The sequence below is a fragment of the Pongo abelii genome, chromosome 12, assembly GCF_028885655.2.
Source record: "Pongo abelii isolate AG06213 chromosome 12, NHGRI_mPonAbe1-v2.0_pri, whole genome shotgun sequence".
Lineage (NCBI taxonomy): Eukaryota > Metazoa > Chordata > Mammalia > Primates > Hominidae > Pongo > Pongo abelii.
In genome coordinates, this window is record NC_071997.2 from 107697176 (window position 1) to 107723463 (window position 26288).

A 26288-nucleotide genomic window follows, 5' to 3' on the forward strand; every position below is an offset into this window, starting at 1 on the left:
TACAGGTTTCGGGGGCAGGTGTTCTTCCCTATCTGCCCCCTCGTTTGCCCCTAACTTTCTTTATTCCTTGCTCTCCAGTCTCCCTCTATCGTCCTATCTCCTGGAGCCATTTCCATTATAGAAAGTTATGTGCAACTATGATAAAATTAACATCATCATCAATGATTGACATTTGACGATGCATCTGTAACGCAGTGTGACAGTGGAATTTGAAAACTGCGGCCTTTTAGAGTTGGGCAGGGCCTTGAGGGGCATCCAGTTTGTGGTTCTCAAATGCCGGCCCCCAGTGAGGTTTGCACCAATCTGTAGCAAAATGAAAAATCTAACAACTCTGTGGTATGTTTGTGTAAAGCTAAATTTACTCCATTGAGAAGACTGAAGTGACCTCCTCCTTCATGTTTTGGTTCTGTGAAGTGATGGTGTTAGGAAACCAGTGACAAAACAAACTGGCAAAATTAGAAGTTGGCAACTCTAGGTCTCACCATAAAAAGTTTTAATTAGTAAAGGAATAATAGCCATTGCACTTCTTCAGTCAACCTCCAAATCCACCCAGCTCCACCCCTCACTGAGGGGGCGGGCGTGGAGGAGGAGAGAGGAGGACTTCAGGGAGGGGCCCGGGGGGTCTGGGAAAGTCCACCTCCTCCCTCCCGCCCAGTAAGCGCCCCTTCGTTCTGCCAATTAAAGATGAATTCTATCTGTACAAGCGCACCACTTGAAATGCAAATGTGCCCTGGGAAGATTAAGCCTACAGATCATTCAGAAAAGAATGAGTTCCTTCATTGGGAATTACTTTAATCACAAAACAGGTTTACATAGGGCGGAGAAAAGAGTTCTTTGGGACTTTTGATTGGAAGGGGGTGGGGTGGGTGCCACTCGAGGAGGAAAGAGCAGCAGTTTTGGCTCTGGGGTGATTTGGGTTTGGGGATGGGCATGTCCTTGGAGTAGCCATGGGGCACCAAGAGGATGGCAGGCACCCAGGGGCAGATAACTTATTTGTGATCCCCTCCACCACCCTCAGCTTCCACCCGCCCCAGCACGGAAGGGACCAGGCAGACCAGTGGGCGGGCTGCATGCCCAGGCTCTCCAGGTTCAGCCTCCTTGCTCGACCTTGTTCCTGGCATCTCCTCACCCTCTCCCTGCCCCTGCCTGAGAAAAGGTGTTAGGGTTCTGGTTGGCATCCAGGGTTATTTCTTGTGATGGGACAGCTCCCAGGGGCCCAGTCCCCTTTCTTGGGCCTGGAAGCCCAGGGTTTAAACCCACAGCTGCCCAGTCTTCTGCCTGGTAGAAACATGGGGAAGTTAGGACTAAAAAAATTGTAGTGTCAGTTCCTCCCTTGAAACTTCCTCAAGAGCCTGTGAGCCAAGGCCTGCGCTGGACAGAGGCCAAGCTCACAGCTGCTAGAACCCAGGCTTGTCAAGGAGAGAGCTCAATACCATCCTGGGTACTCATGGTAGAAACTTCCACACAGTGCCCCAAGGGGGCTGTGGGGTTGTCAGTGCAGCTACTCTGGCTGGAGAGGGTTCCCTGAGACATCAGGCCGGGACAGTCCTGGTCTGGGGACACCAACTCAGTTCTTCTCAAACGAAAACCAGATAGGCTGCCGCCTCCTGCTCTCTTGTATTCCAGAAGGGGAGCTCCTCAGGCCACCCCTTGCTACATCCTTGCCTCTCTGGTCCACAGGCCCTCCAGAGAAGGCAACTTCTGCAGCACAGAGGCCTCCAGGAGCCGCCACCACACAGGGCCCATGGTGGGTGGGAACCAGTCCCAGGCAGGGCCCCAGGGCCTTTCTGCACCAGTAGAGAGGAGGTAAGGCCTAAAGAATAACAGGGGAAGGTGAGGGCTTCCCAACTTACTCCCCAACACTTCCTTCTTGTCTTTCCTTTCTTCCTAACCTCTTCAGCCCTCTGAGGGCAGAGGCTGGGGAGGCAGCGTGGCCAACAGCATGGGTCAGGTCAAATCCTGGCACTGCCACTTCCTAAACTGTGACTTGGAACAAGTAACAACATTCTCTATGCATGGGTGTCCTATCTCTATAACAGGGCTAGGGCTATCCCACAGGGCTGGTAGAAGACCAGAGCCAGTCCAGGGCTACAAAGCACTTATAGCAGGGCCAGGACTGTCAGGCCCCAGGAAGGTTCTGGAAGCTGCCCGCCCCTTTCTGCTTTCCCCCCAGGCCCAGTGCCATTGAGCCCTTCCGTCCATGCCAGCTGGTCAATGTTGGCTTGGTACATCTTAGCGGGGCTATCCCACTGACCACTTGCTTGGCCACAACGACCAAGGCCCTTAGGCATCCAAAGGCCTAAGAAGTGAGAATCACAGAACACCCCTTCAGAATACTGTGGGTCTGAAACATGTGCCACTTCCCCAAGGCAGCTCTGTGTACTTGCAAGTAACAATACCTTGACCTCAACCTGCATTCCTGTCTGGCCACCTTCCCAAAGCCAGAACCTCAGCACCAACTCTACAAACCCCAATGCAAAGGTGACACAACATGAGCTCACACAACAGAATGGAGTCACAAACAAGAGGCACGCTGGAGAGAATCCATGGGACTTGACTTTGGAAGGCCACTAGTGGAGTGGCTGCCGTGCGGTAGGGGAAGAGGAGGTGAAGCTTAAGGGACTGACGAGTGCACGAGGAAGCTTCAGCAATCAAGGCAGTGCGCTTCTAGTGAAAGAACTGACAGGTGGATCAGCTGGACATCCACATGCAAAAAAAAAAAATGAACGTAGACACAGCTCTTACACCCTGTACAGAAGCTTACTCAAAATAGATCATTCACCTGAATGTCAAACTCAAAGCTATAAAACTTCTTGAAGACAACATAGGAAAAAGCCTAGATGACCTTCGCTTTTGGCGATGACTTCTTAGATAAAAAACCAAGGGCACAATCCATGACAGAAAGAACTGATAAAATGGAATTCATGAAGATTAAAAATTCCTGCTCTTTGGCTGGGCCCGGTGGCTCAAGCCTGTAATCCTGGCACTTTGGGAGGCTGATGTAGGTGGATCACTTGAGGTCAGGAGTTTGAGACCAGCCTGGCCAACATGGTGAAACCCCATCTCTACTAAAAATACAAAAACTACTAGCTGGGCGTGGTGGTGGGTGCCTGTAGTCCCAGCTACTTGGGAGGCTGAGGCAGGAGAATCACTTGAACCTGGAGGTTGCAGTGAGCCGAGATGGTGCCATTGTACTACAGCCTGGGCAACAGAGCGAGACTCCATCTCAAAAAAAAAAAAAAAAAAAATCCCTGCTCTTCAAAAAATGCTGTCAAAAGAATGAAAAATCATAGACTAGGAGAAAGTATTTGCAGAAGACATAGTTAATAAAGAATATATGTGTGTGTGTGTATATATATACATATATGAAGATTATATATATATAATCTTCAAAATATAAGGAACACTGACATGGTTTGGTTGTGTCCTTATCCAAATCTCATCTTGAATTTTAGTTCTCATAATCCCCACGTGTCATGGGAGGGACCTAGGGGGAGGTAATTTAATCATGGGGACAGTTACCCTCACGCTGTTCTTGTGATAGTGGGTGAGTTCTCACGAGATCTGACAGTTTTATGAGGAGCTTTTCCCTGCTTCACTCTGCACTTCTCCTCGCTGCCGCCATATGAAGAAGGACATGTTTGTTTCCCCTTCTGCCGTAATTGTAAATTTCCTGAGGCCTCCCCAGCCATGCTGAACTGTGAGTCAATTAAAGCTCTTTCCTTTATAAATTACGCAGTCTCAGGTGTGTCTTCGTTCACAGCATGAGAATGGACTAATACAAACACTTAAAACTAAACAATAAGAAAATAACCCAATTAAAAATGGGGCCAGACGGGGTGGTTCATACCTGTAATCTCAGCACTTTGGGAGGCTGAGGAGGGCAGATCACTTGAGGTCAGGAGTTCAAGACCAGCCTGGCCAACATGGCAAAACCCTGCTTCTACTAAAGATACAAAAATAAGCCAGGTGTGGTGGTGTATGCTTGTAATCCCAGCTACTCGGGAGGCTGAGGTAACAGAATCACTTGAACCCGGGAGGCAGAGGTTGCAGTGAGCCAAGATCACGTCACTGCATTCCAGCCTGGGAGACAGAGCAAGACTCTGTCTCAATAAATAAATAAATAAAGAGCCTGAAACCTTAATAGACATCGCACCAAAGGAGATATGAAGGTGGCAAATAAGCCTATGAAAAGATGCTCCACATCATATGTCATCCGGGAAATGTAAATTAAAACAACAATGAGATACCACTCCACACCTATTAGAATGGCCCAGATCCAGAACACTAACAGTGCATGCTGGCAGGGATGTGGAGCAGCAGGAACCCTCATTCATTGCTGGTGGGAATGCAAACTGGTACAGCCACTTTGGAAGACAGTTTGGCAGCTTCTTAAAAAATTAAATAAACTCTTACCATACGATCCAGCAATCACACCCCTTGGTATCTACCCAAAGGAAATGAAAACTATGTCTACACAAAAACCTGCACATGGATGTTTACTGCAGCTTTTATTTAGAATTGCCAAAACTTGGAAGCAACCAAGATGTCCTGCAGTGGGTGAATAAACTGTGGTACATCCAGACAACGGAATATTATCCAGCACTAAAAAGAAATGAGCGATCAAGCCATGAAAAGACATGGAGGAAACTTAAATGTATATTACTAAGGGAATTAAGCCAATCTGAAAGAGCTACATACTGTGTGCTCTAAAAAATAGAGTCTTAAAAAGAAAAAGTACATGGGGTAGGAGAGCAGATGCTCTGGAGAGCAGAGCCACAGTCCCCAAACTGTGTTCCATGAAACACTAGCTGTGTGATGCTAACAAGCATTTCCCAGAAAAAGGCTCCAAGGACAAATAAATATACGAAGCCAGGCATACTAAATCCCCCTATCCCAGATTCATAGCACAAATTAACATATTCTGAAAAGTCAACAGCCACTAGCACCCTCATTTTGACCAGGCGCAGTGGCTCACACCTGTAATCCCAGCACTTTGGGAGGCTGAGGCAGGCGAATCACTTGAGGTCATGAATTCGAGACCAGCCTGGCCAACATGGTGAAATCCCGTTTCTATTAAAAATACAAAAATTTGTCAGGTGTGGTGGCACAGGCCTGTAGTCCCAGCTACTTGGGAGACTGAGGCAGGAGAATCGCTTGAGCCGGGGACGTGGAGGATGCAGTGAGCTGAGATTGTGCCACTGCACTCCAGCCTGCGCAACAGAAGGAGATTCTGTCTCAATAAATAAATAAATAAAATCATTGTGATGAATATTTTTATTATGCTTTTTTCAAGACATTTATTACCTACTTTAAAAACAGGTGGGAAATAGGAAGGAATATAATACTATAAATGTAGCACATTGGGAACAGCCCTAATTTTAGAGTTTAAAGAGTACTGGTGTTTAGGTCCTGCTTCTGTCATTTGACCTTTGAGTTCCAGGCCCAATTCTGTCATTTGACCTTTGAGACTTAAGTTTCCTTATCAATACAATAACAGATTTTCCCTAAGTTACAGTTTTACAGTGGAAATCCCAGATCATTTGCCATAGAATCTAAAAAGAGAGAAATTATCTTGAGCTCTGATAGTTGGGGAAGACTTCCCAGAAGAGAGGTACAAGAAGACAGGGGGTAGGGTTCATAGCAGTGAAAAAGACAGTGGGTGCCTTATTCCTTGTGAGCCAGGCACAGCTCTAAAGTACTTCACAAGCACCAACTTTTGTAATCCTTACAACAGCCTGCGAAAGGAAAATAAATCTTGGGGCCCCCAAATCAGTAAGCTAAAGGGAAAAGTCAAGCTGGGAACTGCTTAGGGCCAACCTGCCTCCCATTCTATTCAAAGTTCCCTCTCTGCTCACCGAGATAAATGTATATCTGATTGCCTCATTTGAAGAGGCTAATCAGAAACTCTAAAAAATGCAACCCTTTCTCTTTTATCTATCTATGGCCTGGAAGCCTCCTCTCCACTTTGAGTCATCCCGCCTTCGCCTCAAGTTGTCCCACCTTTCTGGACTGAACCAGTGTACATCTTACATATATTGATTGATGTCTCATGTCTCCCTAAGATGTATAAAACCAAACTGTGCCTCAACCACCTTGGGCACATGTCATCAGGACCTCCTGAGGCTGTGTCACGGGCACGTCCTCAGCCTGGCAAAATAAACTTTCTAAATTAACTGAGACTGGCTGGTCACGGTGGCTCACGTCTGTAATCCCAACACTTTGGGAGGTCAAGACAGGTGGATCACTTGAGGTCAGGAGTTCGAGACCAGCCTGGCCAACATGGTGAAACCCCTTCTCTACTAAAAATACAAAAAAATTAGCAGGGCGTGGCAGCACGCACCTGTAATCCCAGCTATTCAGGAGGCGGAGGCACAAGAATTGCTTGAATCTGGGAGGCAGAGGTTGTAGTGAGCCGAGATCGCGCCACTGCACTCCAGCCTGGGTGACAGAGTGAGACTCGTTCTCAAAAAAAAATAAAAATAAAAATTTAAAAAAATAAATTAATTAACTGAGACCTGTCTCAGATTTTCGAGGTTCACAAACCCATGGCATAGGTACTATTTTTATCCTCATTTTATAGATGAGAAAACTGAGGCATTAAGTGGTTAAGTTACCTGCCTAGAGCCACACAGCTAACAAATGGCAGACTAGAATCTGAACTCCAAAAATCTACTTTCAGAGTCCATGTTCTGAAATACAAAACCAGAGAAGGGATGGGTTACCGTTGTCACAGAGCTAGGGAAACTGAGGCCTATGTGGAAAGAGAACCACTAGGCCAGTGCATCTCAGGCTGTAGAGTACACGTGTCCCTTGGGGATCTGGTTAAAATCCAAGCTCTGATTAGACTCTGGGGATGCTGATGCCCCTGGTCCCAAGACCACACTTTGAGTCTGCAAACCACCAGAGCATGGTGGTTAAGAATTTGGGCTCAGAGGTCAGACAGGCTTAGGATGAAATTCTAGCTCTTCCCTTTTCTTACTGTCTGGCCCTGTGCAATACTCCACACTTCCTGGGTAGGTAATCGAAGCTGATGGCAGGAGATTCCCAGTTCTCTTCTCCGAGAGGAGAGCCGGGGGCGCTTTGGTCAGGAGCTTCCAGCCTCTGGGTCCCAAAGCAGCTTAGTGGGTGCTGGGAACCCACAAGCACCCCTAGAAAGCTTCCAACCCAACAATGGTGAATTCTAAGTAGCCACAAAACCCAGCTAGGAAAGAAACAAATAATAGACATTAAAAAGAAACTAAAAACAGTTCATTGTAACAAGACACTAAGTAATGTTTTTATATATTTCTTCAATCTTACTTCTGATGGTATTTATTCTTAATGTTAGTATTCATACATACAAATTGTGGAGTTTAACTCACAACTATATGCCTATAAAAGAATCATTTAATTCTGAGCCATTTTATTTCTAAAACAGAAGCACTTTCCAACGCGTCCTCTTTCACTCTCTAGGGATCGTGTCTGGCAGATCCAACCACAGTAGCTGAAGGTAAATTTATGAAGGATCCTCTTCTGTCACTAGGAGTTGTCTTACCTGACATTTTCATACCTATTTTAAGGAAGAGAGGGAAACGTGATATGGCCAATTCCCTAGTGTGTAGCTGCACTGCCACGGAAAAGGCAAATCAGTAGGAATAAACCAAATGTTCAATGACACATGATTTTGGCAGCTTCCTTCTTTAAAACCATAAGAATGGTGAAACCTCCCTCGATGGCTCATTTTGCCCCAAACCCCCTGTCCAGAATGTTCTTCCCCATGTCCTCTGACCTCCCACTCTCATGTCCCTAAGGTCTCTGCCCAAATGTCACCTAGCTGGAAAGAGCTTCCCTGACCAGCATTCCACATTAATTTTCTGTCCTGGTTTATTCCTTTTCATAGTGCTTTTTACCAATGGACACATTTCATCTGTGTCTACACTCCATCTCCCCACTCGAAGGTAAGCTCCTCAAGAGTGGGACCTTTGTCCATTTGTCCCCACTGTGTCCCAGGGCTGGAATAGGGTCCAACCCACGGGTGGTGGTGGCAGGGGGGTGCTCATACAGGTTTGTGGAATAAAGGGAGGACGGTGTGATTGAGCAGAAAAGCAATCATGAATTTCAAGGTCAGTAATTTCAAAGTCAGTAAGTCAAAGTCTATGAGGCACTTAGCAAAAGATCTCCGGGTGCTTCCAAGACAGTACTCCCAGGGGAACTTCGGGGAAAAGTTCCTGTTATAGAACAGTTGGCTCTTGCTCCTGAACTTGGTGCCCAGCCCATCTTCTAGGGCTGCCAACACCTGTAGCTCCTGAGGCCCAGCTCACTGGAACCAGTCTCTCTCCAGGCAGATACGCTGGGCACCAGGGAGCCTGGGTCAGAGTTCCTCCTGTCTGCCCAAGGCCTCTAGCCTGCTTTGTCCTCACTCCCCCAACCCCCTTAGCTGGCTCCTGGCTTGGCCTGTGGCCGCAATCCTGGCTGCTCATCAGAATGACCCCTCTGCTGTGAAGACGGCCCAGAGGTGTTTAAAATGCTCCACCACAATTCCGGCACACAGCCAGGGTGAGAAGTGCCACCAGCTCCTTGCCTGTACAACATGTGAGAGCAGATCCTGCAGCTGCTGGCAGCCTCGCGACAGAGGACGCAGGACCCCTCACCTGGGCCGCCAGCAGCATCTGCGTCCCCGTGACCCCTAGGCGTTGCAGCCCTGTTTCTCCTTTGGCCTGCTTGCTGGATCCTGTTTGCCTGACTGAGCTGCCCCCTTGATCAGAGCTGCCCTCTACTCAGGGTGATTGGTGGTTTGAAACAAATAAAGTCTCAAACACTAACCACATCATGCTTTTCAAAATCTAGGTACCCTCCCCCAAACTCTCTACTAGTAACCCAGCATCACCTGCCAGGCCCACTGAGATACATTATTTCCTTTGAATTATTTCCTCTCCTTCATTGCCACTCCAGTCTCTCTCTGATTTTAAAATCTAAAAAAATTCCAGGGGCCTGTATGGCTGCAGGCGGCACCGAGGGAATGGGTCTCACTCAGAAATGGCAGCCTCCGTGTTCTACAGCCAGCTGTTGGCCGCAGCCACCCTTCGGAGCCACCTTCTCTGGACAGCCCTGCGGACCACTACTCAGGCTGTAGGAAGTTATGGATTGTTGAATAACCATGGACTCCAAGTATAGCAGCAATAGCACAGGAATCTCTCACTGCATGAATACATGAGTATGGAATTATTGCAAGAAGCTGGCGTCTCCGTTTCCAAAGGATATGTGGCAAAGTCACCAGATGAAGCTTATGCAATTGCCAAAAAAGTAGGTACAGAAGAAAGAAATAACATGTGCAGGATAAACTGTAACTATGAGTACTGCTGGCAAGTTCTCTGGGACTCACAAGTAGTAAGAAGCAGGTTCAAAAGATGTTGAGATGAAGGCGCAGGTTTTAGCTGATGGTAGAGGAAAAGGAACATTTGAAAGTGGCCTCAAAGGAGGGGTGAAGATAGTTTTCTCTCCAGAAGAAGCAAAAGCTGTTTCCTCAGAAATGATTGGGAAAAAGTTGTTTACCAAGCAAATGGGAGAAAAGGGCGGAATATGCAATCAAGCATTGGAGCGAAAATACCCTAGGGGAGAAGACTACTTTGCAATAGGGATGGAAAGGTCATTTCAAGGTCCTATTAATAGGTCATTTCCTATTAATACTTCCTGTATTAATAGGAAGTTCACATGGTGGTGTCAACATTGTAGATGTTGCTGCTGAGACTTCTGATGCATTAAAGAACCTGTTGATATTGTAGAAGGCATCAAAAAGGAACAAGCTCTCTGGCTTGAACAGAAGATGGGATTTCCACTTAATATTGTGGATTCTGCAGCAGAAAACATGGTCAAGCTTTACAGCCTTTTTCTGAAATATGATGCAACCATGATAAGAAATAAATCCAATGGTGAATATTCAGATGGAGCTGTGCTGTGATGGATGCAAAGATCAATTTTGACTCTAATTCAGCCTATTGCCAAAAGAAAATCTGATCTACAGGACTGAACCCAGGAAGATGAAAATGACAAAGACGCTGCTAAGGCAAATCTCAACTACATTGGCCTGAAAGGAAATACAGACTGTCTAGTAAATGGTGCTGGTTTGGACATGGCCTCAATGGATATAATAAAACTTCAGGGGCCAGGCGTGGTGGCTCACGCCTGTAATCCCAACACTTTGGGAGGCCGAGGCGGGCAGATCACCTGAGGTCAGGAGGTCGAGAACAGTCTGGCCAACATGGTGAAACCCTGTCTCTACTAAAAATACAAAAATTAGCCAGGTGTGATGGCAGACACCTGTAATCCCAGCTACTCAGGAGGCTGAGGCAGCAGAATCGCTCGAACCCGGGAGGCGGAGGTTGCAGTGAGCCGAGATGGCGCCAAGTTTTGCTCCAGCGACAAGAGCAAAACTCTGTCTCAAAAAAAAAAAAAAAAAAAAAAAAAAGCTTCAGGGAGGGACTCCAGCCAGCTTCCTTGATGTTGGCGGTGGTGCTACAGTCCATCAAGTAACAGAAGCATTTAAGCTTATCACTTCAGATAAAAAGGTACTGGCTATTCTGGTCAACATTTTTTGAGGAATCATGCACTGTGATGTTATTGCACAGGGTATAGTCACGGCAGTAAAAGATGTGGAAATTGAAATACCTGTTGTGGGGGTTACAAGGTACACAAGTTAATGATGCTAAGGCACTGAGAGCAGACAGTGGGCTTAAAATTCTTGCTTGTGAGGACTTGGAGGAAGCTGCTAGAACGTTCAGAAGGCTCTCTGAAACAGTGGCCTTAGCCAAGCAAGCACATGTGGATGTGAAATTTCAGTCGCCAATATGATCTGAAAACCCAGAGGATGGCTGAAGGTGTTAAACGTGGTATAATCATTAAGAATACTGTGTTCTGTGTTATTGTTCTTTTAAGTGTGTGGAGACGGTAATTGCCATGTAGGTATACAAACTTTTAAAAGCATTTGGTTTGCATGTAATTCTACTATTTATAGAACACTGTTTATATAAAGAACCTATAATGCAGGTATCTAATTTCTTTTGTTGCAGCCAGTCTTATTTGCTTCTCCTACAAAATGTAACTTGCAATATGTCTGTTTATTATTGTTGGATACAAAGTTCTTCATTGATAAGAGTCCTACAAATAAAATAAATTTAAAAAAATTCCAGGGTTTACCACCAGCTCTGCACTAAGCACTAGGACAAGCACTTTACAAATATTTCATATAAGACTCGTAACAACCCCATAAAGTAGATACTATTATTCTCATTTTACATATAAAGAGGCAGGATCAGAGAGGTTAAGTGCCTTGCCCAAGGTCACATAGCATGTTCTTCTCTGCCATGAAACTCCCCTAATTCTTCCATCACTTTCCAAAAAATATATCTCTAACAATTTCCCAAGTTCATCTTGTGCTCTCCTTCGCCACAGCCACCTTGCTGGAAGCCTCCTGAACACCTGCCACCCAGTCCCGGGCACCTGGCCAGTCTCTTCACTTCAATTCATTCTTTATGTAGCTCTAAGGCAAATATTTAATTTAGTTTGCTTCATGGTCAAGCAGGTAGCATGGCCTGTGCTGCATTAAATGTCAACCATTCAACTTAGGATTTAACAAGGGATGCCCCAGTAGAGGTAGGGACAGTTGCTTCATCTTCAAGTCCTTCCTCCACTGTAGGGGGTCCTCTCACTCATGCTCTGCCTCCTGGAACACTCTGTCTAGCAGCCAGAGTCCACAGTGAGAAGGTCTGGGAGGTTGGAAGCAGAGCAGATTAGGGGAGCCACGCAGCCTCGTGGCAGTGAATGAAAGGATGTTTTGGTGACGGGGACCCGCCACAAGCTGGAGATGTTGAAGGGGCAGGAGAGTCAGCGCCACAGACCTGACACCTGGCGGATCCTGACACCTGCTGAGCTCCCTGGAAGCCTTCCATGAACAAGACCCTCCGACCACAGGCACAGCGTGCTCTCCGCCAGCTGGACTTCTGTGCATCCTTCACACTGTATTACCTTATATAATCTTCTCCCACTGCTTGTTCAGGCGAAGTTATTTCAGTGACTCATCTTTTCTCCTCCCAAGATAAACTGTAAATTCCTAGGTCTCATTTTCTTCTGACCTCAATACAGTATCCTGAGCCCAGCAGGGCTGGAGGAAAGCTGGCGTGATGTGTGACTTCACCTGCCTTTGATCAGCGTGAGACTTGGGGAAGTCACTTCGCCTCCTGGCCTCTCCTTTCCTTCTTATAAACATCAACTCCCTCCTCCCCATTCACCAAGAAAAATGCCTTTTTGCTCAAAATAGTCTGTATTTATTTTCTCAGCTTTGCAATCTTCTTGTAAAGACAAGGGCTGGACTTGATCATTCCTACTAAAGCAAATGGAATTCTTTTTAAGCAATTTACAATAAAATCTGACCCAGGGCTAATGGCATGGACACCCCCTTCAAATGAATTGGAGGAAATGGAAAAAAGTTCAGAGAGAGAGGTGCGTCGGATTCAAGTGCCTCCCATGAGGCACTTGTGTTCACTGACAATGAACTCCAGCAGTTCACAGGGCACTTGCTGGGTGGCGTGGGGAAGAGAAAGAAGTTTAAAATAGACAGGTTCTGCCATCGAGGAACTTACTCTCTAGTTGGGGACACAAAACCTGCACACATTTAAGGTCAAGGATATGTCACAATGAGACTAAGGAGTCCATAAAACTGAAGAAATCTCTGAGTTTAATGAATCTAGGAAGGCTTCCTGGAAGAGGTGAGATGTGAGCTGCTTCACTAGGGGTGGAGACAGCTGGTAAGTACTGGTGAATCCATGAAACAAAAAATCAACAACCCTCCAATGGGGACAATTTTAAGAAAAACAAAAAAGTTCCCTCTTTTCTTTTCCCCTTTTCCTTGCTTCTGAATTTAAAAGGAATAGATGCTCATGGGTATAAATTTATAAAACGGGGGAAAAAAGAAAATGAACATCACTTAGAATCACGTAATTCAAAGATAACCATTAGAATTTCAGTGTATTTGTTCTAGTTTTTGTGTCCATGTTTATGTATATTTTAAAATATATATGTATAAAATTGAGATCCTACAGGATAGTGTTAAAACCGAATTTCTTCTTATATTGTGAGCACTTACTTTCTTACTGAAGGTTTTTCAGCCAGGCATGGTGGCTCACACCTGTAATCCCAACACTTTGGGAGGCCAAGGCAGGCGGATCAGGAGGTCAGGAGTTCAAGACTAGCCTGGCCAACATGGTGAAACCCCATCTCTACTAAAAATACACAAAAAATTAGCCAGGCATGGTGGCGGGCGCCTATAATCCCAGCTACTCAGGAGGCTGAGGCAGGAGAATTGCTTCAACCTAGGAGGCAGAGGTTGCAATGAGCTGAGATCGTGCCATTGCACTCCAGCCTAGGCGACAAGAGCAAGACTCCATCTCAAAAAAAAAAAAAAAAAAAGTTTTAAAACTTCATTTTAATGGCTACTTATTATTTCATCTTTTGACTGGATCCTGATTTATTTAATCATTCTCTGTTGTTTCCAGTTTTTCATTATCCCGAGTGACGCAGCAATTTGCCTTTGGTAATTAAAGCCAGGAATCATACAGGCAGAGCCTGGTTTTGTTTTATTGGTGCTAAGGAAATCAAACAGCACCATGTGGCTGCAGGACTGGTGTGCAGCAGAGGGGCACATCTGCAGGGGCCGGGACCTGTATCTCATCTGGGAAAGATTCGGGATTGAAGACATCAAGAGGAAATGCTGATGAAAATGAATTCGGGGAAGGAGGCAGGATTTGAGTTTCCAAACAGATTTTACTGGGAGTAGAATTAAACAACAGCTGAATTCTCCCTGGGGAGATAGTGTGGGTGAGACTTGCCTGAAGTAACAGACAAATCAGTAGCTGTCAGTGGCCTGACCTTTTGGAGCTCTGGAGCCTCCGAGATGCTCACCCGTTTCCGGCCAATCTTGGTTAATCTGATTGCCACCTTAATGAGGATGGGGATTTAAAAGGAGAGAAACATGTCTGATTGATTTAATGTCAGGGCTTCAATTCTTCATGAACTACAGGCTTCTTTGGGCTTCGATATGCTCTTCAAGCAAAGAATAGATGAAAATAAACAGAATGTTTTTCCATTCTCTGTCTCTCGGGACCACGAACAGCAGGAAAATTTTATTCCAACCATTTTGGGGAAATAGAAAGCCTGGTTTCAAACCCAGCTTCAGCTTTGGCGAGCTGTACAATCTTGTGTGCCTTGGTCTACTTATCTGCAAAATGGAAGGAAGGGACTCTACTTAACAGGGCTGTGGTGAAGACTAGATAAGTTAACAGAGTGAAGTTCTTACAACTATTCCTGGCACACAGTAAGAACTGAGTAATTGTGAGCTTTCTTCATCATCATCATCATCATCAGTATCACTATGATAATTATTATTAAAATCTTTTTCCCAACTTAGGAGAAAAAAGGCAGGGTAGAATAAAAGGGAACGTTGGAGCAGTGATAGCCCTTAATATCCTTTATCTTTATTTTATTCTTGGATGTGAAGTACCAATTGCTATTAAGACATCAAACCCAAGGCCAGGCATGGTGGCTCACACCTGTGATCTCAACACTTTGGGAGGTCGAGGTGGGAGGATCACTTGAGCCCAGGAGTTTGAGACCAGCCAGGGCAACAAAGTGAGACCTCATCTCTAAAAATAAAAATAAAACCAGCCAGGCATGGTGGCGCATGCCTGTAGTCCCAGCTACTTGGGAGGCTGAGGTGGGAGGATTGCTTGAGACTGGGAGGTCAAGGCTACAGTGAGCAGTGATCATACCATTGCACTGCATACCACTATACTCCACCCTGAGTGACAGAGTGAGACCCTGCCCGAGGACAAGGCTCCATGAGGAAACACAAGTGAAAGGGCGTCATCATGACCGTCAACAACAGCTAATGTGTTTTGAGCTTGTCTGTTCCAGGCATTATGCATTCTTTCATTTAATCTTTACAAAAAGCCTATGAGGTTGATACAGTTATCCTTGTTTTACAGATGGCACTAAACCTAGGCTCTTATCTAATATGTTGACTTGTAAAAATAAAGAACTGAGGTCTCTGCCTGCAAATACCTTATATTGTTGGTAGGTTAAAACATAGAATTGAAAATATATTCACCAGGAACATGGAACATATAATCAGGATCATACGAATTAACTGTTAAACACACACAGAGCAAGGCTGCTGAGGAAACTAGAGATGGGATGGGAAGGGGTCAGAGGAGACTAATTTTGAACATTATTTAAATGAGAAGGATTCCATTGTTTAGTGAGAAAGAGGGTTTTCCATGTCAGAAAGGGTGAAAAAAAATAGACATTTCCTGAGTGCCTATTATTTTCATTGCCTAACTTGAGCACTTTGTTAAAAAAATAAAATCCCATGAGGTTAGTATTGTCAGTCTTCAGAAGAGAAAACCAGGGCTCACAGAGGTTAGTTAATTTGCCTACGATCACACAGGAAGTGAGGAACAGAGTCAGGAACAGAGCCAGGGAGGCCCTCTGACTTCAGAGCTGCAGGAGATTTGAACTGAGAGTAAATATGCCAGGTGGGAATATGAAGAAAATGTGCTCAAGTAGGAAAGGACAATTTCCAGGACAGATTATTCTTGAAAAGTCAGGTGTAACTGACGAAATCTGAACAGACTCTGTGGATGGCACCACCACCAAGTTCCTGGTGTGGATACTGAACTACAGTTATGCAGGATGTTCACACTAGGGGAGGCTGGGTGAAGGGTACATAGGTCTTTGCAACTGCCCATGAATCTATATTTCAAAATAAAAAGTTTTTAAAAAGTTGGCAGATAGGCCAGGCATGGTGGCTTATGCCTATAATCCCAGCACTTTAGGAGGTGGAGACAGGAGGATCACTTGAGGTCAGGAGTTCGAGACCAGTCTGGCGAACATGGTAAAACCCCATCTCTACTAAAAATAGAAAAATTAGCCTAATGTGGTGCATGCGCCTGTAGTCCCAGCTACTCAGGAGGCTGAGGCAGGAGAATCACTTGAATCTGGGAGATGGAGGTTGCAGTGAGCTGAGATCACAGCACGGTACTCCAGCCTGGGTGACACAGCAAAACTCTGTCTCAAAAAAAAAAAAAAAAAAGTTGGCAGATAGTGAAGGCAAAGATGCTTCTTTTTCTTTCCCTTTTTTTTTTTTTTTTTGAGATGGAGTCTTGCTCTGTCACTCAGACTGGAGTGCAGTGGCACGAACTTGGCTCACTGCAACCTCTGCCTCCCGGGTTCAAGCGATTCTCCTGCTTCAGCCTCCTGAGTAGCTGGGATTACAGGCACACGCCACCATGCCTGGCTAATTTTTGTATTTTAGTAGAGATGGGATTTTGCCATGTTGGCCAGGCTGGTCTTGAACTCCTGACCTCAAGTGAACCATCCACCTGGGCCTCCCAAAGTGCTGAGATTACAGGCATGAGCCACTGTGCTCTGCCAAAGATGCTTCCTTTGAGTAGAGGTGGTAACTGGTGGAGGATTCTGGCTCAGGAGCCTGATGGGCCAAGGGGGCACAAGAGCATCCCAGCATCATGCCAGAGCCTCTCCCTCCACCCCCTAGAGCGACCAACCAGCCCCACACCAGGTTGGTCACAACTGGAGGGAGAATAAGATTTGCTGACTCATATACTGAGTATCCATTGAGTCCCCCCCACTGTGCCAAGAGCTACCTGGCGATATGAGACATTGCCAAGACACAGGGCTGGTTTGGAGGCTCTCACGGTCTAGTTGGAGAGAAAAGGCACAATCAATAAAATATAAGCGGCCTGGGTATACTGATGTTTCTCATGGAAAGTTTTATGTGTTGCAAAAGCTCAAAGGAGGGTGTGTGCTCCTCAGGCTGGTTGGTCAAGCAGGGCTTCATAGCAGAGGAAGAATTGAGGCAGAGCCTGGAAGGAGGTGGGCCTACCAGGAGAACAGGAGAAAAAGGAGGTCCTGGCAAGAGAAACTGTTGAGCAAAGGGGCACACATGCATGTGGTTTCAGAACCTAAGCTTGCCTGGGAGCTCCTTGCAGGCACCCGGCACCCAGCTCTCAGTGTACAGCAGGCATTCCAGAGAATCATTACATAGTGGGCTGGGCACAGTGGCTCATGCCAATAATCCCAACACTTTGGGAGACCGAGGCAGGCAGATTACTTGAGCTCAGGAGTTCCAGACCAGCCTGGGAAACATGGCGAAACTCCATCTCTACAAAAAATACAAAAATTAGCCAGGCATGGTGGCACGCACCTGTAGTCCCAGCTATTTGGGAGGCTGAGGTGGGAGGATCACTTGAGCCTGGGAGGTGGAGGTTGCAGTGAGCTGAGATCGCACCACTGCACTCCAGACTGAGTAATAGAGCAAGACTCTGTCTAAAAAAAAAAAGTATTAAATAGCTTAAATAATATACACAGTTTTGTATTTTATAGCATAGAGAGAGCATGCCTTGGAATACAGCAAAACTGGGGCCATGAGCTATGTGACCTCAGTCAGGTGTGCCACACCCTCTGTGGGTTTCCTTATCTGTGGGAGGTGAGCAAAACACCGAGTGTGTGCTGGGACACACACTGGGCTCCATAACTGGCAGCTCCCTGGTCCTCTTCATTCTATTTCTTAAGTGTTTATCCTGGTGTTGAATTGTCATCATAACTATCATTGTGAATGTATGCTTCAAATTCCAGTGAGAAGATCCACAATAATGCGTCAAATCTTTTCCATATTGTTTGACATATATCTTGTTTACACTTTCATGCTATTTAAAACAATGCTGGAAAGAGTGTGTAGACATTACAGCTTTTTCCATTTTCTGGATTATTTCATTAGGCTGGATTTCCAGAAATAGGGTCAAAAGGTATACATATTTTTAAGACTCAAGAATTTCAATGGTCTCTTCAGGAGCAGGAAAGGCCTGAGAGTAGCTGGAGGGGAGATTCCAAGCAGCAGTTCTGTGGGCCCCAAGGCTGCAAGAAGCTGTGACTGCCCAGGGAGGAACTCCGTGGCATTCTGCAGCCGTTTGAGGGCTTTCTGAAGAGGAGGTACTGGAGGATAAGAGTGGTGTATTAGGAAGGGTAGCCATGGGTCTGGCTGTGGTTGAATATGAGTTTAGAGAGCTAAGAAGAAGGGAGACCATCTAGAGAAGAAGCAGAAGTCAAGGCATAAGAAAATAAGGATGCCAGGTGCGGTGGCTCACGCCTGTAATCCTAGCACTTTGGGAGGCTGAGGTGGGAGGATCGCTTGGGCCCAGGAGTTCAAGACCAGCCCAGGCAACATAGCGAAATTCCGTCTCTACCAAAAAATGCAAAAATTAGCCCAGTGTGGTAGCATGCACCTGTAATTCCAGCTATTCAGGAGGCTGAGGTGGGAGGATCACTTGAACCTGGGAGGCGGAGGTTGCAGTGAGCCGAGATCACACCACTACACTCCAGCCTGGGTGACAGAGCAAAATCTTGTCTCAAAAAAATAAAGATAAGAAAAGAAAATAAGGGCTGGAGCCAGGGTGGTGGGGAAAGAGAACAGAAAGGAAGGGCCAGATGGCCCAAGCACTGAGTAACAGCCACCCACGTCCACAACTGCCAGCACCCAGAGGGAGAAGCTGAGAGCCTGGAACTGGTGACGAAAGCGGGGACCCCACTCCCGGAGCTTCATAGCCACACTGGCAATGCAAACTGGATTAGAAACTCATCTCACCACTAAGGAAGGTTGGCACCAATAAAACCACACCACCAGGGTGATGTGTGAGATTTGAGACCAGCCGTAAGAAACAAGAGGAACTGGGGCCAGAGTCTGAAGACTGCCCGGTAAAACAGATACATTGAAAAGCTGATGAAAACTCAGGGGAAAAAGCCACAGGCAGGAGCCTTCCAGAACCAGCATTTATTTCTCTTACACCTGCTAATCACAGGCACAGGACACACTTCACCAGGATGTTTGTAAACAAAGGAACTCTGAGTGGAGCTTAGCCAGCTGGCTGAAATGTATCGATTAAGTGCAAACCTCCATGACATAATTTGGAAGACAACAAAATAATTTCGGCGACAAACAAGGCATAATTTAGGCAACCACATGGAAAAATTCCTAGGCTAGAGCATTTAATGAGAAGGGTATATACTCAACTGCATCCAAAGTAGGACCAAAACTATTAAAGTTACGATTACATTAGGATAGGGGATGTGCAGAAAAGAAAAGAGCTTGGCTGGTCGGGTGCAGTGGCTCACACCTGTAATCCCAGCACTTTGGGAGGCTGAGGCGGGTGGATCTCGAGGTTAGGAGTTCAAGACTGGCCTGGCCAACATAGTGAAACCTCATCTCTACTAAAAATACAAAAAAATAGCCAGGTGTGGTGGTGTGAACCTGTAATCCCAGCTACTCAGGAGGCCGAGGCAGGAGAATCGCTTGAACCCAGGAGGCAGACATTGCAGTGAGCCAAGATCGCGCCACTGCACTCCAGCCTGGGCAACAGAGTGAGACTCTGTCTCAGGAAAAAAAAAAAAAAAAAAAAAAGGCCGGGCGCGGTGGCTTATGCCTGTAATCCCAGCACTTTGGGAGGCCAAGGCAGGCGGATCATGAGGTCAGGAGATCCAGACCATCCTGGCTAACACAGTGAAACCCCGTCTCTACTAAAAATACAAAAAATTAGCTGGGCATGGTGATGGGCGCCTGTAGTCCCAGCTACTTGGGAGGCTGAGGCAGGAGAATGGTGTGAACCCGGGAGGCAGAGCTTGCAGTGAGCCCAGATCGCACCACTGCACTCCAGCCTGGGTGACAGAGCGAGACTCCATCTCAAAAAAGAAAAGAAAAGAAAAGAGCTTGAGCTTGGCCTGTGGTGTATTAAGCGACAGTGAATTTTCTCCTTTGTTTTCATTTCCATTAACGTGTGGATCTCTGCATTAATCCGAATGGATATCTTCACTCTCCCAATGTTGTGTGTGTGCCTTCACAGTTTGTCAGATGAGCAGCTTAGCAGAGTCTGTCCCTCTGAGCCTCTGCACCCTCCATCTCTTCCCACTTCCACCCCGCCTTTCTCCCTTCCTCAGCTCTTCATTGACAGTGGCCCATTCCTGCCAAATATCTCCCACTCCTGGCTGCTGGAGGGACGTTTCAAATGGAAAGGATGTCACCTGCTGTTCACTGCTTTCCTCCTTCATTTTCTTATCAGCCATCACTAGCTCCTCCAGATTTGGATTTAAAAATCATCAGAAGCCAGCCGGATGTGGTGGCTCACGCCTGTAATCCTAGCACTTTGGAAGGATGAGGCAGGTGGATCACTTGAGACCAGGAGTTCCAGACCAGCCTGGCCAACATGGTGAAACCCCCATCTCTACTAAAAATGTAAATATTATCCGGGCGTGGTGGCGTGCGCCTGTCATCCCAGCTACTCGGGAGGTTGAGGTGGGAGAATTGCTTGAACCCGGGAGGCGGAGGTTGCAGTGAGCCGAGATTGCACCACTGCAGTCCAGCCTGGGAGACAGAGCAAGACTCTGTCTCAAAGTAAATAAATAAATAAAATCATCAGAAGCCCCCAGTAATCACAGGGAAAATATTGTGTAATGAGGTAGGAGGCGGGACTCGACTCTGGGGGTGGGGCTTGAACACTGGACCAAATTGAGGACTAGCTAAAACAAGGCAGAAGCAGCTTTTCATAAGCCACATCCACCAGTGTGCCATGTCAGTTTACCATTGCCATGGCAATAGCCAGGAGTCACTGTCCCTTTCCACAGCAACGACCTGATGAATAATCAATGACCTGATGAATCAAAAGTTACAACCCCGGTGGGGCGCGGTGGCTCACGCCTGTAATCCCAGCACTTTGGGAGGCCGAGGCGGGCGGATCACGAGGTCAGGAGACTGAGACCATCCTGGCCAACATGGTGAAACCCTGTCTCTACTGAAAATACAAAAAATTAGCCAGGCGTGGTGGCGGGCGCCTGTAGTCCCAGCTACTTTGGAGGCTGAGGCAGGAGAATGGCCTGAACCCGGGAGGCAGAGGTTGCAGTGAGTCGAGATCGTGTCACTGCACTCCAGCCTGGGCGACAGAGCGAGACTCTGTCTCAAAAAAAAAAAAAGTTACTACCCCTTCCCTAGAGATTTCTGCACAAACTGCCCCTTAATCTGCATATAATTAAAAGTGGTATAAATACGACTGCAAAACTGCCCTGAGATGCTACTCTCAGATAGATTGTCTACGCGGTAGCCCTGCCCTGCAGGAGCAGTCATGGAGCTGGAACGCCGCTGGAGCTGTAATGCTGCCACTTCAATAAAGCTGTTTTCTTCTACTCTATCACTAGCTTGCCCTTGAATTCTTTCCTGGGCAAAGCCAAGAACCGTCACAGACTAAGCCTCACTTTGGGGGTCGCCTAGCCTGCATTAGTACGGAATCTTTAATAATCTTTATTTTAGCATGGTTTGAAATCAGGAAGGGGGGGGGAAGCATCAGACAAGATACATCGTGGCCACCAGAGACGAGCGATGGCTTCTCATCTCTCTTTAATTGACCCTGGCTTTGCTGCTGTGCCCAAGGCCTGGCCTCCTTTGCTTACTTAGAAAGTGACTCCAGTACAGGCCAGGCGCAATGGCTCATGCCTGTAATCCCAGCAGTTTGGGAGGCCGAGGCGGGCGGATCACCTGAGGTCAGGAGTTCAAGACCAGCCTGGCCAACAAGGTGAAACCCCATCTCTACTAAAAATATAAAAATTAGCTGGGTGTGGTGGCGAGGCTGAGGCAGGAGAATCACTTGAATCTGGGAGGCGGAGGTTGCAGTGAGCCGAGATCGCGCCACTGCATTCCAGCATGGGTGACAGAGTGAGACTCTGTCTCAAAAAAAAAAAAAAAAAAGATGCCAGGGGCGCAGTGGCTCACGCCTGTAATCCCAGCACTTTGGGAGGCTGAGGCGGGCGGATCACGAGGTCAGGAGATAGAGACCATCCTGGCTAACACGGTGAAACCCTGTCGCTACTAAAAACACATAAAATTAGCTGGGCGTGGTGATGGGCGCCTGTAGTCCCAGCTACTCAGGAGGCTGAGGCAGGAGAATGGCATGAACCCAAGAGGCAGGGCTTGCAGTGAGCTGAGATTGCGCCACTGTACTCCAGCCTGGGCGACAGAGCGAGACTCTGTCTCAAAAAAAAAAAAAAAAAAAAAAGAAAAGTGACTCCAGTACAGATCATATGGTGAATCTTTGTTTTATTCATTGCTCAACACCTAATATTCAAATGCTAGCAAACACACAGGCCCTTAAACCCAGTTATCTTATGCTTGTGCCCCAGGATGAGCGTAATGAACGAGGCTTGAGAAATCTAACTTAGAAAACGAGGCGTGGAGCCTTCCCGGTCTTCCTCAAGCCTGCATTGACTCAGCCTGCAGATGCCTGCTGTCTGTGTCTGTCAGCTTCAAATTGTTATTAATGTCTCAGTATTTTTAGGGCTGATCACAGTCTGTTTGATAAAATCTAAGTTTCAGCTCCTCAGAGTGGGGAGTGGAAACAGAGATCAGAGTAGGACACGACTGTCAGCTTCCTCAAAAACACTAAATAAATAATGGTTCCCCAGCAGCATCTCAGACTTATGGCTCATACACACGTCAGCCCTGACCCTGCACACACAGTCCAGGAGAACCAGGGGTGAGAGCACCACAGGAGAAGCATGGATGCTTTTCCTCCCTTTGGCTGAGAAAGCCCATGTCTGGGTATCTGCACCTGCTTGTATGTACAGGGAAGCAGGTAAGAGATGGATCTGGTGCCGTTGTTTGGAAACAACCTACAATGCTCATCCATAGAGGACTGGATAGGCCAGGTACGGTGGCTCACACCTGTAATCCCAGCACTTTGGGGGCCAAGGTGGGATCACTTAAGCCCAGGAGTTTGAGACCAGCCTGAGCAACATGGCGAGATCCCCATCTCTATTTTTTTTCCAAAAGAAAAAAAAGTGTTTTAATATTAAAAAGGAAAATAGAGGGCTGGCTAAATAAGGCAGGGAACAGCCATGCAATGCACACTAGGCAGCAGCTGAATTGAATGAAGCAGAGCTCTGAGCACCGCCCCAGACAGCTCTCAAACATACTGTTAATTCAAAAGGAGGCTGTGGCCGGGCATGGTGGCTCATGCCTGTAATCCCAGCACTTTGAGAGGCCGAGGCAGGCGGATCACGAGGTCAGGAGATCAAGATCACCCTGGTTAACACGGTGAACCCCGTCTCTACTAAAAATACAAAAAAATTAGCCGGGCATGATGACAGGCACCTGTAGTCCCAGCTACTTGGGAGGCTCAGGCAGGAGAATTGCCTGAACCCAGGAGGCAGAGGTTGCAGTGAGCCGAGATCATGCCACTGCACTCCAGCCTGGGCAACAGAGTGAGACTCTAACTCAAAAACAAAAAACAAAAAAAACAAAAACTAAAAAGGAGGCTGTAGAACACCTATGATATGATTCCGTTTGTGTGCACCCTCACAGGCCAAACCAACGGGGTGTGTGTGTAAATAATGTGGTGAAATATGCTGTCATGAACCAAGAAAGATCTGTAAAGATACACAGCACAGTGTTAACGCTGGTCACCGAGTAGAGCTGGGTGGGGGCCCCTAGGGATGGAGAGGTGAGGAGCGACTTAAACTGCACTACTCAATATGGTAGCTACTAGTCACTTGCGGCTACTTAAATTAAATAAAATTAAAAAATTCAGTTCCTCCAGCAAACTAGCCACATTTTATGTGTTCACTAGCCACATGTGGCTAATGTCTACCACACTGGACAGTGGAGACACAGAGCATTGACATCATTGCAGGAGTATTACTTATGTAATTGAAAATAAATGTAATTTTTATTGTTTCTCCCATTTTCTCTTCAGGATAAAACTCCTTACAAAATCTGATGAGCAAAAGTTGTCTGTTTAAAGATTTGGAATCTTGGAGTTAAAGCACGCACGCACGCACATATACACACAAGAACTGTTTTCTAAACTTGCTCGGCTGCGTTCTTGCTGGAATTTTGAACCAAAGGAGCTGACTGAAGATCTAGAAGTCATGTTGTTTATTCACGCACACACAGCATGCAACACAAAATGCATCAAGTGCATTAGACATAGTAGAAGGTGAAAAGAAATAGAATGCACAAGTCCCTGTCCCCTTAGAGTGACAGCATGCGGCCATAATGAAAGGAAGCACAACTGTCACTGAGGTCAGAGAGCCAGCGTGCTGGGACTTCCTTCAGAGGGTGAAGATATTGTTTTGGTATAGATGCCTCCCCATGGAGATGAAGTATCAGTAACACGTGGACAAAGACAAGAAAGGAAAGCATTCCAGGCAGGGGGAATAGCATCAGCAAAAGCGTGGGGGTACCAAGCACAAGGGAATGTTCTGAGAAACATCAGCTGGCCAGACTGTCTAGAGTAGCACTGGTAAAGCTGGAGGTGTCAGGGAGGGGACCGAAGGTGAAAGGCCCTCAAATGCCAGGCCAAGAGAGGAGACCTGTCATTATGACTAAATAACAGCCACTATCACCTTCCTTTGTGCTCTTAGAATACGTAAGGAATCTACTTCCAGTGGATAAACGGATGGAGCAAGCCCTGACCCTCCCAGGAAGCCACTAAGAATGTCCCTATCCTGGAAGAAGAGCAAGACAAGGCCCTGAACTATAAGTGTCCAGCTGGAAGTGTGACAAACTGGGGGGCATCACACTGGGCTAGTGTGTGACGTGGGGAGGTGGGGGGATATCTGGCCTCCAGCCCGCAGTGAAGTGCTAAGGAGTTATAAAAGGAAGTCAGAAGGAAAGCAGAGGCTTCTGACTGGCATCCACCTGCCCCATAGCCAAGTGGTGACATGTGGGATCGGAGTAGAGGACCAGAGATGAGGTGGGTGGAACACAGGCTACATCTGCCGCTCTCCCTCCCTTCATGCGGGAGGGGTTTCCAAGGAGACATTCAGAGGCAGGAGACAGCAGAGGGCTTCAGGAAGAGCCTCCCAGCACCTGCCCATTCACACCGGGTGAGTGTGTGACACGGGTGGGCTGGGAACAGCCCAGAGCAGAGGCCATCATCACAAAAGGAGACAAGGACCCCAGGGGCACTGAGTCCTGGCAGCTTAGGGGAGGTGAATTTTGAGAAGAAAAATGGCTGAGAGAGGAAGAAGCAGTGAGAACTGAGAAGCAGGTGAAGGCACAAGGCCTGGCCCTCAGGCCTGCACTGGTGACCTTCCCGAGAGGTTTATCAGTGGGGAGGTGACATTGGAATTTCAAATAGCGTGAAGTGAATAATGACTATGAAAGGGGGAAAGGTGCAATCTCAGCTTCAATGACTGCTGGCTCAAGAGCATTGTAAAATATTATATAATCAGCTGAGCATGGTGACTGACACCTGTAATCTCAGCACTTTGGGAGGCCAAGGTAGGAGGATCACTTGAGCACAGGAGTTTGAGATCATCCTGGGCAACACAGTGAGACCTCATCTGAACCAAAAAAAAAAAAAAAAACAGCTGGGTTTGGTGATGCACACCTGTAGTCCCAGCTGCTCGGGAGGCTGAAGTGGGAGGATCACTTGAGCCAGGGAGTTCGAGGCAGCAGTGAGCTATGACTGTGCCACTGAATTCCTACTGGGGTGACAGAGCGAGACCTTGTCTCAAAATAAAGAAATAAATATTATAGGAATCATTTATTTAACAACAATAATAACAGAAGCTGTTGTTGCTTTGTCTCTGAATAGATGGGGGCAGATGTGCTGCCTTGGTGTGCCCCGCCCCCCTCCAGGTGGGAACAATTGAGGGATGCAGGCTGCTTCAATCACCAGCATGGTGCAGGTCCTTGGGAACCAGTGACCCCGGGCTAGGGGTGAACTGGCCAAGGTGGTCCTGACACCTGGCTTCAGTTGTGTCCTTAGAACCCAAAATGTGTTTTGTAGCTTTGATGATAAAATTACTGTTAATTTATTGTTGGTATTTCATAACTTGATTGGTATTCACTTTAAAAATGTTATTTATCAGTGTAAGTAATGTATTGGTTACATTTTTGGAAGGAAGTGCTTTGTAAGCCTTTTAAGCTCCAGGAATCACAATAAATGGGAGCAAAGGGAAAAAAGTTAATGCTTCTGTATACAGCTTTCTTTAATGTGATCTGAGCTCCTCGTAGGAATTCATTCATCTGAATACCTACTACTTGGCACCTCGAGGCATTCAACTTTTTTTAAGTACATGTGGACTCTGGGGGTAAGAAGCATTCCAATAAATAACTCATACTCTCAAAGAGCTTGCATCATAGCGAGTAGAATCTATCACATGAAAACAATAGTGTTAGAAATCAGGATTTGGGC

The 26288-nt window shown here is 46.6% G+C and overlaps 1 protein-coding gene and 1 pseudogene across 1 annotated transcript in view; one reads left to right on the top strand and one right to left on the bottom strand.

Annotated features, from left to right (window-relative positions):
• Positions 1 to 26288, bottom strand: part of EFR3B (EFR3 homolog B) — a 119009-nt gene that overhangs the window by 70406 nt on the left and 22315 nt on the right. The window lies entirely within an intron of this gene.
• On the top strand, positions 9010 to 10905 carry LOC100460836 (succinate--CoA ligase [ADP-forming] subunit beta, mitochondrial-like; annotated as a pseudogene).